Source organism: Schistocerca nitens, chromosome 2 (assembly GCF_023898315.1).
Source record: "Schistocerca nitens isolate TAMUIC-IGC-003100 chromosome 2, iqSchNite1.1, whole genome shotgun sequence".
NCBI lineage: Eukaryota > Metazoa > Arthropoda > Insecta > Orthoptera > Acrididae > Schistocerca > Schistocerca nitens.
Genome location: NC_064615.1, coordinates 136,572,800 through 136,589,416, shown reverse-complemented (window position 1 = coordinate 136,589,416; position 16,617 = coordinate 136,572,800).

Sequence of the window (16,617 nt, the reverse complement as noted above, 5' to 3'; positions counted from 1 at the left end):
AACATCAGAAATATCGATAGCGAGTATTAATCAACAGGTGAGGTAGCACTAATTCTGTCCCTCTGTTTTTTGATGTGAGACACAGCCGGATTCGAAGCAGCATTTAAACAAAATCCACCATCTCTGTTTATAAGGTTGCTTGATAGTTTGATTTCAAGAGCTTCCTTAATAACACTATCCCAATATTAAGGAAGCTGTTGAAATCAAACTATCAAGCAACCTTATAAACAGAGATGGTGGATTTTGTTTAAATGCTGCTTCGAATCCGGCTGTGTCTCACATCAAAAAACAGAGGGACAGAATTAGTGCTACTTCACCTGTTGATTAATAGTCACTATCGATATTTCTGATGTTGGTTATCTTTGTTTTTGTTGATACTTGTTCTGTGTGTGGTATCTTCCTTGTTTCTCCTCTGTGAACCGAGGTGTTAAATTCCCTTGCACATTTCTTCCACCTTGCATTTGTGCCTTGAGAATGGCATGGTGTGCTCCTGTCGAAATATCGGCGGTGGTCGACGACGTTATTTGAACAGTTAATACAATTTCAACCAATGATCCATCATTGTCAACCATTACACTTACAAGGCCAAACACATCAAAGAAAATGTTTTCTGTTGTTGTGGTTTTCATTCCGGAGACTGATTTGATGCAGCTCTCCAGTCCTGTGCAAGCCTGTTGTTACAACCCTCCGAGTTCAGTGTTGTAATATGTCAGAACGACCGAGAGGTATGGTTTGGGAGAGAGAGATGACTCACGCCCAAGTGTGTAGAGAAACACAGGCAAGTATGTCGTTGACTTTATTACGTCGAAGATACACAGCGGGCCTTCTGCTAAACTCGACGATGGGTTGCACAGTGTGTGTGCATGGGCCAGCGCCGATGCCGGAATCTGCAGCGTCGGCACCCAGTCGCCCGTCATTGTGGACATGGCGCTCTTATTCACGCCAAGTCAAAGCTGCCGCCGCTCGCCTTATCTGCGCCCGATAGCCCTAACACGGCTGATTGCTCCCCCAAACGCGACTCGTAGACCCCATGAAGAGCACTGAAGGGAAACAACCGACCGCCGTCTATGTAGTGAGCTTTAGCTGCTCCGGCCGTCCGCCCAGGGCAGCTCGGTCAACGGCTGCAGACAGCTCTGCGCTCGGAAGGCCGCGGGTTCGTGCCTCGACGCCACCCCTGTGGACGGCAGCTTGCAGTCCGCCGGGCGATGTCACCCATAGAGCGGAGGCCAACAGCCCTCTCGCTCCTCGTGCCGGTGGAGCTGTATAAGGTGCGGCGCGCCCTGGCACAGCAATTGCGCGTCCAGCAGAGGTTGGAGGTAACTCCAGCGGGCCCGTTGGCCGCCGATATCGAACACCGAAAGCTCGTCGTGGTTGGCCTGCAACTTAAACACTCGTCATTCTCTCCGGTTCTGGACGCAAACAGAATGGCGACACGACTGCTCACTTCGAGCGTCTTTTGCCTACGCCTCCGAAGTGGTTACTCAGGAGGGGACAAGTGGAGTGCTCTTTGACAGCTTTCCTCAGCCCACTTCGGCCCCTACGCACAGGTCGCTAGGCGCTGTTGTAACTGCGACGTATGGGTTCTTCACAGCACGCCAGTGCCCTTTCCTGCCCTGATTACTCCACATTTGTATACAGTGCCCGCCGGGCCGTGCCTTCTAGCCTGACAGCAGTGCCGTAAACGTGCCTCGCAGACTCGTTTGCAAAATATCAACACCCCACGCACCCCCATCTGATGTGCCAGTCGGTCCCTTAACTCTGCCTTCCAGTCATATCTGTGCAAGATTTATAAGAAATCCCCAAATCCAAGCTTGTACTTATTCGTGGGGCAGCACTGTTACCTCCGAATAACTAATGATACCTACATCCTTCTGAATCTGCTTACTGTATTCCTCTTGTCCCCCAAACCCTCTCGCAATTTTTACCCTCCACCTTCCTTCCAGTACCAAATTGACAATTCTTTAATGCCTCAGAATGTGTCCTGTCGACGTATTCTTCTTTTAATCAAGTTATGCCACACATTTATTTTTCTCCAATTCTGTTCAGCACCTCTTCATCAGTTACTCGGTCTACCAACTTCACCGTTCTTCTTTAGCATCCATTAGACGTTGGCACGGTGTGACTGTTAATTTTATGTAAAAAATGAAAGTGGGCCTTGTCTCTGGCACATATTAATTATTCACCGTCCAGAATAGTGAAATAAGAATCCTACGACTACTAGATGAGAAATGAATTACAGTTAGTTTCATTTATTCTGATAACTTTAGGCTTAAACGATTGACAGACAATGACAGTACCAACATAGAAATCCCTTGGCATATCTGACAAGGGGATTGGAGGAGGGGATGTAATAATTGTGCAAGTGAATTAATTGTAATCACGAAGTACCTAATGACTGTCGTGATTTTAACTGGAATGCAATTAGTAGTATAGAAGGGATGAAAGCAGACTGTTCATTAAATTAAAAACGCAAGTCTTCCAAGTGAAGACTGAAGTGGTCAAAATATTATAAGATCACTTTCCCCTCCCACCGGAGGTCCGAGTCCTCCCTGGGGCATGGGTGTGAGTGTTGTCCTTAGCGTTAAGTTAGTTTAAGTAGTGTGTAAGTAGTGTTTAAGTCTAGGGACCGATGACCTCAGCAGTTTGGTCCCTTAGTAATTCACACACATTTGAACATTTGAAGATGACTTTACACACAAACCAAACGCGAACAGTTGTGTTCCAGTGACATGGCGCATCGTCATCCATAAAAATACCGTCATTGTTTGGGAACGTGAAGATTAAGAATGGCTGCATATGGTCTCCAAGTAGCCGAACATGACCATTTACAGTCCATGATCGGTTCAACTGGACCAGAGAACCCAGTCCATTCTGTGCAAACACAGCCCAAACCATTATGAAGCCACCACCAGCTTGCACAGTGCCGTGTTGAGAACGGGTCCACGGTTTCGTGGGGTCTACGCCACACTCGAGCCCTACCATCAATTCTTACCAACTGAAATCGAGACCCATCTGACCAGGCCACCGTTTTCCTGTCATCTACGGTCGAACCGACATGGTCAGGACCTCGAGAGAGCCGCTGCACACGGTGTCGTGCTATTAGCAAAGGCGTGGGTCGTCTACTGCCATAGCTCATTAACGCCAGATTGGTGTTATCCAGAAGACAGGCCCCTTTGAGATGGGCGTGAACAGTATCATCCCACACCTCTATGATAAGACTCTGTTGGTGGTAGAACACACGAAATGCCTTAGAACTCTCATTCCCCAGAAGTGGTTATTGTAGCTGTTGAATATTCTTTCATTTGTAAACGCAGCCTCGTCAGTAATTCAGAATACACATTTTGAAATCAGGAAAGTTGAATGTCTGGCCGGCCGCTGTGGCAGAGTGGTTCTAGGCGCTTCAGTCCGGAACCGCGCGACTGCTACGGTCGCAGGTTCGAATCCTGCCTCGGGCATGAATGCGTGTGATGTCCTTACGTTACTTAGGTTTAAGTAGTTCTAAGATTTAGGGGACTGATGACCTCAGATGTTAAGTCCCATAGTGCTCAGAGTCATTTGAACCATTTGAATGTCTGGTGTAGATATCATTGGCAGAATTACATGCTCTGGAGAAGTCACTAGTTCGTAGGTTTAAAGCGATAGGGAGCTGGTTGGGGGCTAGTAAGGTGCTGGGCAAATTAAATCGTATTTCCATAAATAACGACGTATTATCTCTTAAGAAAAACAATCTCCTAACAGTAAAGGATAGCATTTAAGGTGAAGAGTCAACGACTTTTAAGCAAAAATTTAACTAAAAACAGTTAACTACAGTTTTCAAAATTTTAAAAGCACTGACTAATTGTATAATTACGGCAGTGCCTAGAATAAAATACAAAGGCAAGTAAAGGTAACATGAACAATTTGCACCAAATCCTTCAGGTCAAGCGATAACAATAATAATTTTGAACGATTATACAGTGAACGAAAAAAAATCGGAACACTAAGAAACAAATAATGTAGATTAACAAAAATTCGGGAGTAGATTTATCTACGTAACATATTTAAGAGGCTAACGTTCCAAGATCACAGGTTAATGTAACCGCGAGATAATCCATTGCAAATGTGAAATGCTGTTACATTAATAATGGATGTGGATGCAAGCAATCGTGCTTGCATTGTTTCGTACAGGTGTCGGATGTCGATTTGTGGTATGGAGCTCCATGTCTGCTGCACTCAGTCGGTCAGTACAAAGACGGTTGATGCTATTTGTGGATGACGCTGGAGCTGTCGTCCGATGATGTCGCAGTCTGCTCGACTGGAGACAGATCTGGTAGTTGCGCAGACGAAGGCTACATGACAACACTCTGTAGAGCATGTTGGAAAACACTTCCTGCTGTTCAGGAATATCAGCAAAACAGTTCGAATCACCAGACTGACACAAATTGTGCGTGGGGTAACCACGAGAGTGATCTCGCTGTCACACAAAATCGCACCCCAGATCATAACTCCAGGTTTAGGTCTAGTATGTCTACGCCACAGGCAGGGATGGTTGTTGGTGCTCATCTGCCCTCCTCCTAACCAAAACACGGCCATCAACCGGCCGCTGTGGCACAGCGGTTCTAGGCGCTTCAGTCCGGAACCGCTCTGCTGCTACGGTCTCAGGTTCGAATCCTGCCTCGGGAATTGATGTGTGTGATGTCCTTAGGTTAGTTAGGTTTCAGTAGTTCTAAGTTCTAGGGGGCTGATGACCTCAGATGTTAAGTCCCATACTGCTTAGAGCCATTTGAACCATTTTGAACACGGCCATCAGTGGCTCTCGTTTGACACCACAGAAGTCGAGGGAATGCACGCTTCAGCGCATCTAGCTCGGAGCTGTCCCTGAAGTACCAATCTGGAACAGTTCGTTAGTCACCGTGGTGCCTTGCTTCTCGAATTGCTGCTGCAGACGCAGTATGATGCGCCACAACCATACGCTGGACACGATGATCTTCCCTCTCGGTAGTGCCATGTGGTCGTCCGGAGCCTGGTCTTTTGCTAACACACCTTCCTTCACCACCGCTGCCACCAATCATGTACAGTGGCTACATTCGTGCCAAACCTTTCTGCAATATTGCAGAATTGTCATCCTTGACTGCATTGTTACAAGCCCTCGTTCAAACTCAGTGGGATGTTGATAATGGAGTCGTTATTGTCTTAAAGACATTCTTCACTAACATCAACTCACTACGTCCAGTCTTATTGCTCATGGCCGTTACAGCGAGTATTTAAATCCAAGCTGATTTTCATCTTCATAGCGGGGCCACTAGAGCCTTGCGCCTTGTGAGAAGTCTTTCAGATGTAGTTCTGTTTGAACGATTATGATATCAGTCTTCACCTGAGAAACAATATAATCACTCTGCGGTCATTTGTATGTAACCAGTTCTCCTTGCCAAGGCTTACCAATGGACTGAAATACTCCTGTTACTAATCAGGATAGTTAGATCACCCGCGACAATTTAAAATTCTGCTAAGTTTTGTTTTATGTTGTCTTCTCCGTCTTAGATATTATGTAAAGAAATCTCGTTCATTTTATGTAATTGAAGCAAAAAACGTTATGTTTTAAGCATTTCTTTGCAGCTAATCATTATTGTAATTATTTTCTAACGTAATAATCACGCATTATTCTCAATTAACAAAATATATCCAAATGAAACGGTAAACTAAAAAACCAAAAAAACTTTAAAAAATTGAAACACAAAACGAATATAAGTAAAATAGCTAATTAGAACAGTAATGAATGTTTACATAGCTTATTTTCCAAAAATCGTATTTCAGAAGCAAGCTTAATTGCATAGGGGAATATGTGGCTTGAAAGCTTTCTTAATTTATGTTGTAACAAAAGTCTTCATTTTTCAAAATTAATTAATGGTGATGAGGTGTTTTGTAAAATTTCAGATTATTACAAAAGTTGATTATACATCTTTCACTTTCAATAACTGCACGTCATCTGTTGTACCAAAAAGCATTTTTTATGTATTATCGTTTCGAAAATATTCCCTCTAAACCTAAAGTGCCAAATTACCCTTCCGGGTGTGTTTTACTCCTTAAAATGAAATTGGGTGTAAACAAAGAAATACGTATTGGATTACTTTGCTCCCACTACACACCCTCCAAACTCCATCAAGATCGTTAATTGACACTTTGAAATGTTCCCTTGTTAGTGGTGCAGTGGCGAACGTGCAGGAAATATCACATCTGTGACGCGTTTGTGGGAAGACTGCTCGACGCAGAGAAAAACAACGAACACACTGATATGTGTATATATTAAGGTACCACACTGTAAAGTATTTGCACTTATACCCGTTACACATTGTGTATAGCAAAAAGAAACACGGAGATTGACATTATCACATTGGTTTGCTCTATTGCGATGTCTCAAAACCAGTAGTTCACGTTGGAGATGCCTTGCTTGGCAAGATGATAAGTTTACTCATAGAAGAACGCATAACAAAAGGTTTTTGCATAACATGGATTGCTGCCGTAAATAGTGAAATTACGATAGAGTTCGGAGTGGAATTAATACACACGACGATTATATGCCAAAGTTCTGCAGCGATATGCAAGAAAATCTGAAGAGGAAGAACTTCTGGTGCAGGAATTGGCAGTTGACGCTTCAGGTGAATAAATTTAACGTATTGCACACAAAAAAGTCGGAAAGATCTGTTACTGTTGGAGTACAATATGGGCATCAAATCAGTGGAAACAGCAACTATGGTAAAATATTTGGTAGTCACCTTTATGATCGACCTAGAGTTTGAAAGACTACCTGAGACTATGTCAGGGAGCGTGAGGGCCTTAAGGTAACGCTCATCCGTCTCCCTTAGCAGAAGGTAGGAGGGCAGCACTGTTCATCACGCAGACGTTTACTGTTAAAATTTTGAGGATGTTCGAAAAAGAGTCAGACAACATACCATTCCCTCCCAGATACAGCTCACGAAATGACCATGGCGAGAGAAATTACAGAAATTAGAATTTTTTGAAAGAAGTTTCCGCCATTTGACTGTTAATTGTTCCGTACACAATCATTATTTCGGCCTTGTAGCCATTCTCAAGTGCATGTTGAAATGTTAAAGTAAGTCTAAATTAAGAGTCAGATGGCGGAAATTACTTTCAAAAAATTCTGTATGACTGTGGTAACCCACGAAGGAAAGGTCGTTAACGGAAATCGGCGCTCATACGTCCGCATGTCGACTGCTATTCTTGCCTCTCGCCTTTCGGGAACATACTTGAAAGGCGGCTTTTGGACTATAGACGAAGATGCAGATGTATTTAAGGAACTTTCATGATAATCATATGACGTAAAAATGTTTTGTGCGACGGCAACACCTTTCGGTAGTTTAAGCCGTCCGAGCGGTTCTAGGAGCTACAGTCCGGAACCGCGCGACTGTTGCGGTCGCAGGTTCGAATCCTGCCTCGGGCATGGGTGTTTGTGATGTCCATAGGTTAGTTAGGTTCAAGTAGTTCTAAGTTCTAGGGGACTGATGACCACAGCAGTTAAGTCCCATAGTGCTCAGAGCCATATGAGAGTTTAAGGAGCCGTTGAAAGTGACCCATCTTTCGCTTAGGGACGTTAAGCTCGGCTGACTTGCCGCTGTCAGAGAGCAATGTTTCAACGTTCCCTTGCCTTGCAGTCCATTCTCACCTGTACCAACACAAAAACAGCAATGTACTGTAGGCGTCTTCATTGCAGTTATCAGCACGGTTCACGTCAAGACAGGACACGTATCTTATTTTTACATCGTCTGGAGACGATCGTGATTACCTAAGTAGTTAAAACATCTTTTTTCCCATGCAGTCTGTGGTGTCACCGCCAGACACCACACTTGCTAGGTGGTAGCCTTTAAATCGGCGGCGGTCCGTTAGTATACGTCGGACCCGCGTGTCGCCACTATCAGTGATTGCAGACCGAGCGCCGCCACACGGCAGGTGTGCTTCTAGACATTCACGGGAGAATTGCCCGTCACGCCAAGCTATTTGCTTTTTCTGTAATAAAAAAGGACATGTTCAAAGTGATTGCCAGAAAAAGCTCCGATCGGAAGCTCAAAACCATTCCAGGCCCTTTGCTTCGCGCCGGAATCGGAATTCGAACCAAGGATACTCCAGCTCGTGAAACTCCGCCCATGGAAATTCATGTAGTTCATTCCACTCCGCCCAGTGCCACTCTCTCTAGCAGTGACTGTGTTCGTCCCACAAATAGTGTGTGTCGACATCGCCGGAAATCCCGTCAAGTCGCAAGTGATTCTGTATCAGTGTCCCTTCACGATGCACGAGACAGTCGCTCTTGTCGTCAGCAGGACAATAAAATTTTTGTAGACTTGGACATTAACGGCAAAGTGATACCCTTCCAGCTCGATACAGGAGCTGCAGTTTCCCTGATCAATCAAGACACGTACAAACAGCTGGCCACACCTCCGTTGCGTGCTGCAAATGTTAAGCTAACTACATATTCAGGTCACGGGCTCCCTGTGTTAGGACAGTGCAGCCTTCTGCAACATACAACGGACAAACAAAACTTGTGTCATTTTACGTCCTTCATTCTTCTGCTGCAGTGAACTTGTTTGGTTTAGATTTATTTCAGTTGTTTAACTTGTCTATAGTAAATCAGGTCCTCTCAGTGAACCATCGCTAGCAAAGTCGGCTGTACAACTGGGGCGAGTACTAGGAAGGCTCTCTAGACCTGCCGTGTGGCGGCGCTCGGTCTGCAATCACTGACAGTGGCGACACGCGGGTCCGACGTATACTAACGGACCGCGGCCGATTTAAAGGCTACCACCTAGCAAGTGTGGTGTCTGGCGGTGACACCACACAGTCACAACTACCTTTACACACGACTTATTTCCACTGTTCAGATGGCTCAGAGCACAATGGGACTTAACATCTGAGGTCATCAGACCCCTAGACTTAGAACTACTTAAACCTAACTAACCTAAGGACATCACACACATCCATGCCCGAGGCAGGATCCCAACCTGCGACCGTAGCGGTCGCGCGTTTCCTGACTGAAGCGCCTAGAACCGCTCGGCCACACTGGCCGGCACTTCGACTGTCTCAAACGGCTTTTTTCAGGTACAAAATTAGAACTTTCTGTATAATTTGAAATGTCATGTGTAAAACAGACTAAGGGAAAAAAGATGACACACCACGAAGGAATTATCCGGATGGGACGAAAATGGGTAGATGTAATTTACATGTACAAACAATTTTTTTCAGTTTCAGAGAAAGTGGATGATTTATTCAAGAGAAAGAGCTTCAGAAATTGAGCAAGTCAATAATGCGTTGATCCACCTCCGGCCTTTTCGCAAGCAGTTATTCGGCTTGGCATTGATTGATAGAGTTGCCGATTGTCCACTTAAGAAAAATCGTGCCAAATTCTTTCCGAATGGCGCACTGTATCTTCAAAATTCCGAACGGGTTGAAAGGCCTTGGCCAAAACGCCCAAAACGATCTCAAATTGGGAGAGATCCGGCGACATTGCTGGCAAAGGTAGGGTTTGGTAAGTACGAAGAACAGTAGAAATTCTTTCCATGTGCGGTTGGGCATTATGATGCTGATATGTAAGCCCAGAGCAGTTTGCCATGAATGGTAACAAAACAGGCGGCTTTCCATTAAGGGAAACAAAATGGGGCGTAGAATATCGTCGACGTACCGCTGTGCTGTAAGGTTACCGCGAATGACGACCACAGCGGTCCCGCTCTGAAAATAAATGACGCCCCAGACCATCACCCCTCCATGTCGGGCCATATGGTGAGCTACAGTGAGGTTGGTATCGGAACTGTCCGGTGCATCTACAGACACGTCTTTGCTGGTCATCGGGATTCAATACGAAGCGGACTCATCACTGAAGACAATTCTGTTCCTGTCAATGAGATTCCAGGCCAAAGACATGTATGGAGTCGCCTCGGACAGCGGTGGGATATCAAACGCCCACCACAAGGTTCGCTCGACGATCCGTTGTGATGGTTTGGGGTGCCATTTCTTTTCGTAGCGGGACCCCTTTTGTTGTCATCTGCGGCACCCACACAGAACAAAGGTACGTCCACGATATTCTACGCTCTGCTTTGTTGCCTTTCATGACGAGCAATACTGGGCTTACATTTCAGCAAAGTAATGTTCACCCGGGTGGCTGCCCCCGTCGGAGGTTCGAATTCTCCCTCGGGCATGGGTGTGTGTGTTGTCCTAAGCGTAAGTTAAAGTTAGATTGAGTAGTGCGTAATCTTAGGGACCGATATCCTCAATAACACCTTACCACGAATTTCCAAAATATTTACCCAAAAACGTCGAGAGTTTCTACTGCCTGTCTTTGTGCTTCCCAAATCATACGTTGGCCAGCAAGGTCGCCGAATCTCTCCCCAAGTGATAACGTTTGGGGCATCATGGGCAGAACAATCCAACCAGTTCGGAATTTTGACGATCTAATGCGTCAGTTGGACAGAATTTGGCACGAGGTTCCTCAGGAAAATATCCAACAACTCTATCAGTCAAGGCCAAGCCGAATAACTGCATGCATAAGGGCTAGAGATGAACAGACGCATAATTGACTTGCTCAATTTGTGAAGCCTGTCTTGTCACCGAATCATCCAATTTTTCTGAAAATGTAATCATTTGTTTGTCTCTATATGTACATCACACCTACCGATTTCTGCCCCATTCGGATAATTCTTTCGTGCAGCGTCGTTTTCTTGTCTTAGATTGTATATTTAGTAACATAAAATAACGAGATAACAAAATTCCCATACCCGTTGCTGCACTACAGGACCATGGGTTGCAATAGTATTTTATTACTGATAGAATCGGAAATAAAATGAAAATCCATTCACTACCGACATCTAAAGAAAGCTTACAAAAAATAAACACAGATTATGTGTGTTAAACTGTTTCGTAATGTATTTTTATTGATTTTGTAACAACACAGATGCCGATAGTCGATGGATTTATACACTACTAGCCATAAAAATTGCTACACCACAAAATTAACCGACAGGAAGAAGATGCTGTGATATGCAAATGATTAGCTTTTCAGAGCATTCACACAAGCTTGGCGCCGGTGGCGATACCTACAACGAGCTGACATGAGGAAAGTTTCCAACCGATTTGTCATACACAAACGGCAGTTGACCGGCGTTGCCTGGTGATACGTTGTTCTGATGTAAGGAGGAGAAATGCGTACCATCACGTTTCCGACTTTGAGAAAGGAAGGATTGTAGCCTGTCGCGATTGCAGTTTATCGTATCGCGACATTGCTGCTCGCGTTGGTCGAGATCCAATGACTGTTAGCAGAATATGGAATCGGTGGGTTCAGAAGGGTAATACGGAACGCCGTGCTGTATCCAGACGGCCTCGTATCACTAGCAGTCGAGATGACAGGCATCTTATCCGCATGGCTGTAACGGATCGTGCAGCCACGTATCAATCCCTGAGTCAACAGATGGGGACGTTTACAAGACAACATCCATCTGCACGAACAGTTCGACGACGTTTGCAGCAGCATGGACTATCAGCTCGGAGACCATGGCTGCGGTTACTCTTGACGCTGCATTACAGACAGGAGCGCCTGCGATGGTGTACTCAACGACGAACCTGGGTGCACGAATGGCAAAACGTCTTTTTTTCGGATGAATCCAGGTTCTGTTTACAGCATCATGATGGTCGCATCCGTGTTTGGTGACATCGCGGTGAACGCACATTGGAAGCGTGTATTCGTCATCGCCATACTGGCGTATCACCCGGCGTGATGGCATGGGATGCCATTGGTTACACGTCTTGGTCACCTCTTGTCCGCATTGACGGCACTTTGAAGAGTGGACGTTACATTTCAGATGTGTTACGACCCGTGACTCTACCCTTCATTCGATCCCTGTGAAACCCTACATGTCAGCAGGATAAGGCACGACCGCCTGTTGCAGGTCCTGTACGGGCCTTTCTGGATAAAGAAAATGTTCGACTGCTGCCCTGGCCAGCACATTCTCCAGATCTCTCACCAATTGAAAACTTCTCGTCAATGGTGGCCGAGCAATTGGCTAGTCACAATACGCCAGTCACTACTTTTGATGAACTGTGGTATCGTGTTGAAGCTGCATGAGCAGCTGTACCTCTACACGCCATCCAAGCTCTGTTTGACTCAATGCCCAGGCGTATCAAGGCCGTTATTACGGGCAGAGGTGGTTGTTCTGGGTACTGATTTCTCAGGATCTATGCACCCAAATTGCGTGAAAATGTAATCACATGTCAGTTCTAGTATAATATATTTGTCCAATGAATACCCGTTTATCATCTGCATTTCTTTTTGGTGTAGCAATTTTAATGGCCAGTAGTGTATTTTGGCCACTTTAAATGAATTCGGCGAACTCGCAATTCACATTCTGTAAAAAGTAATTAAAATTGATGTAACTTGAGTCATATTTGGCTGAAACACAGTAAGGAGTAAAGAAACTACACGTCGGAAACCTTACTTCAGTTGGCTTTGCAGTATGATAGAAGCCTTCAGCTTCTTAGACGCAAAAGATCTCGACTTTGCTTACTACAGAAAACTTGTCTTAGAGGTGACCTGATGATGGTTCGAACTGAGAAAGCTGATAACGCGCGGCAGCTTGCCTGCCCGACTAACGGGCAAGCATGGATATGTTAAGATTGCAATGTGTACACCTCTAACCATTCCTGATCTAGTGGCCAGATGTGATTCAACGATGCTCACGTACGTCCTTTTTTCAGTGCAGCAGGTGAGTAACTGATCTTAGGTTACACGGGGATCGTGTCGTGAAGGAATATGAAGGAAGTACCGTAGTCAGTTCGGAAGAGTGCCTGCGCGGGGTGAGATGGCTAGCGCGGAAGCACGCCTTCCACCTACCGTCGCTCACTTCCGCCCGCAGATGCCCCTGTGTTATTGGCTGTCCGACGAACTTGGCTAACTGGTAGACTTCATTGCCAACCACGTTCCACTGCTCGCTGATTCTACATGGTATCCGATTGCTTTCTTTTATTTTAACGTACAGTGCCAGTGCTGAAGAGAAAAATTATAGTGAAATGTGCATGGCAACATCACATCGCGATTATAAGCAAGAAATGGATGACAAAATCACCACTACTGCCGATGTGTTATCTGCATAAAACGGAACGCTTATTGCGACGAAAAAACGAACTATGGAGAGTAGTCAAAAACGAACTATGTGGAGTAATCATGAGGTTCTAATTACCATCTCGAAACAAGAGAGCAAGTAATTACCGTTTTGTTTGTTTACAGGTACATGTTTGTAGCCCTGGTATTCTTTGAAATTCCCCACCACAGTACCGTAGAACTCCGCCAGAGAAACGAAAACAAAATGGCGCAACCTATTGATTAAAATGTTAAATAAAAATTTGATTACCTAACTTTATTGTTGCAAGATAATAATTAAAACTTCATGACCTCCCCTGAACAGCACCTGTTTATACGGCAGCAACCTATTCCATATAAACATGAACGAACGATAATATTACGGTAGCGACCGTGAGACGTGACGATTGAATGTATTTTTCATTCGCTCGAACTTCAGCAAGTCAGTCTCAGCTATAGTATTCGCGTATTTGCATTCAATAAAATGTTTTTATAGAGTGGCACATACTATTTTGTTTAGAAGACGTGATAACGCACAACCGACTCGCTGCCAAGTTTCTGTCACGCAAGTTCTTCCCAGCAAGGAAGAATAAAAAAACCGACTCGATCTCCTGACCAGGGCCCTACACGTTTTGTTCAGTATGCTGTCGGGAAGCTTGTTGTTGCTCGGACTATGCTTTCCTAGACCCTTACCGCTCTGACAAGAGACAACTTTGACCTTGAACCCCCGGAATCGCATGAAACCATACTTGGAGTAACGCTCGATCATGAAAACAACACTAGCTGCATCATTTACATGGAAAACTCAGCGTTTGTCTGCTAGCGCCATCAGACGGTTGCATGTTGTAGCTACACTAGGAAGTGCGCGAATTGCGTGGCACTGGTATAGCTGCAGTACGAATGTGTCCCTTAAAGTGTTCACATACGAGCTGAGAATGTGGTCAAAATATCAGCGACAAAGTTGCGACGTGTCGAATATGGAAATGAAACCGAGGACAGGCAGTTCGTAGATATATTATATAACATAATACTTCAGAAATGTAATGGCGCTGACGCAGAAATACACGACGTTAAGCTGGATAGATGTATTGATTCTCAGGGACAGAAAGAAAATGAGCCTGAAGATAGCTGTCCATCAGTACACGACGCTCATCTCCAGAGCAACAGAAACTGTCAAATCAAAGTGAGTACGAACTTCTCCATCCAAACAGCCGAGGTCTAGTGTGTTACAAGCTATTGATGGCAGCATACTAGAGAACGTTTATGAGGACAATTACAATCGTTGCTTCAATAGAAAAGTAACCGAGGCGCTATAAGTGCATTAAAAGCAAATCAAATGCAGACTAATTCCCAATTATGTGTATAGAGAAAGGAGTGCAGGAGATCCTTTCGAAGGAAACAGACTGTCGTAATTACGAACCACAAAAGAGTATGTAACATCGCAATTTGATCGAGCAGGGTCGTATGGATCTTCAGTTCACTACTGGCATCTGCGGCTGTGGGCACTAGAAGCGTCTAAAATGGCTGGCTTGGACAACTTCAGATCTTCGGTTTCTTTTATCGCCAATCTTAAGGCTGAATATGACATTTAATCCAGGAATATTGCTACATTTGTCACACCTAAGGACATGGAAGTCGGGAATAATATACGCCAGAGGGCACAACAAGTTGAGGAAGAGATCGTGTTCAAGACAGAGCAGGGTGTGGAGAAACGAAATGTTTGGGTCAGTGACCAGAGTCAGTTCCAGTATGAAATGTTTTCATCATCAACACTGTCTCACAGAGGAGAGAAAACAATGGCTAACGAGTTGCAGTCTGCACATAGCCTTACCGAAGCTACACAATTCATGTGGCTTTATCAACGACAGACTAGCGAACAAATTGTACATCTGTTTTCAAGAGGTACAACGAACCTTTGGCCCAAATATTTCAAAGAAACTTGAAACACTCTGCCCACGAAACATTCATGTGGAGACAAGAAGAAGTGGAAAAATGACTAAATAACACATGAAACGTTTTCTAGTTTCAATCCTTGACGCACATGTACCATGTGAAAAGAGCCTATTGGTGTGTGATTCCTGCTCGGATCATAAAGATCGTACCCTACTCGATGCAAGTTATCCAACACAGATATGCTGCCAGTATTGCCCACCGAAAAGAAAAAAATATTGCCAGCTCCTTGATGTTTACTTCTTTTGGCAGTATAAGCTCTTTATCAGAAGGATTGGAAGGATTGCTGATGTTGTAAGACTAAAATGTATCAAACCACAAGTGAAAATACGTAATCGTCATTTCATCGTCAAACTTCACTCTGCGATTTACAATCAGTTTCTGCACTAAAGTATACGCCTATGTTACAATATTCTTGTCGAAAGGCAGTTTATGATATTGACATACCCATATCATCATTCGAAAATGTAATTAGAGTAGCTTTTGATACTGGACTATTTGAATGCGAAAGTGATTTTGAATGTAAAAACGTGGCTTTAGTGAGGTGTGCACATTGTTCTCTTCCACTTTGTTTTAACCACATCATCGAAATCCTGCATCTGCAATATGAGGACTAATACAAGCACTGCCAGGTGCGTAGGATGTGTGTGTTTTGCGCTATTACAATTAGTTTTAACAGAAGGTTTTTGGCACTGTTCACAGAAAATTTGATTATACAGTGAAGTCATTAAATCTGGTGTATTTCCCCTCCTATGATATAGATATCATGTTACTTTGTTTATCTCTGTTAAAATGTCATTTGTGGTGGAATGCAACGTTTCGCATGGAAATGACACAGACAACTGTTGCTTTTATGAGTGTGAGTTTTTCTAAGCATGGTTTCGTGGAGTTACGATCATTCGAAGTCAAGGTGTCCCTTGTGAGAACAGCTTCGACGGAAGAATAACATTCATCTGCTGTGCAGTTCATAAACACTGCCATTAACAGCATCATACATAGCTATATATACAGTAACGTAACGTTTCATAATCTCAAATCACGTAACATTACATCTATTACTTGAAGGCAGCTTTGTTTGCGGCAATATCCGTTTCGGGCTTTAGCCCATTTATATCTTAGTCAATGCAATGTTTCTTTCGACTGCATTTTTAACACTAAAGCCTCTTTTTGTTCTTCTTAAATTGTACCTCCTTTTTCCTCTTTACATATATATTTGCTTCGCACAAACACTTTTAAGATCGTAAAGTTTTAAACATAGCTGCTTGGTTTAGTGACCGTTTCTAAATTAAAATTGAAACAAATGAGTCCTCTTTCACTATTATTTTTAGTCTTATTGACCAGGTTTCAACACTTCTAAGAGTGCCTTCATCAGAATTAAAACATTTTAACTGTTTTAATTCTGATGAAGGCACTCTTAGAAGTGTTGAAACCTGGTCAATAAGACTAAAAATAATAGTGACCGAGGGCTCATTTGTTTCAATTTTGCTTTTAAGATCAATGAAGCACCGATGAAATGGCCTCAACGCGAACGCCGTGCTGCTGAAGATACAAATGTTTTA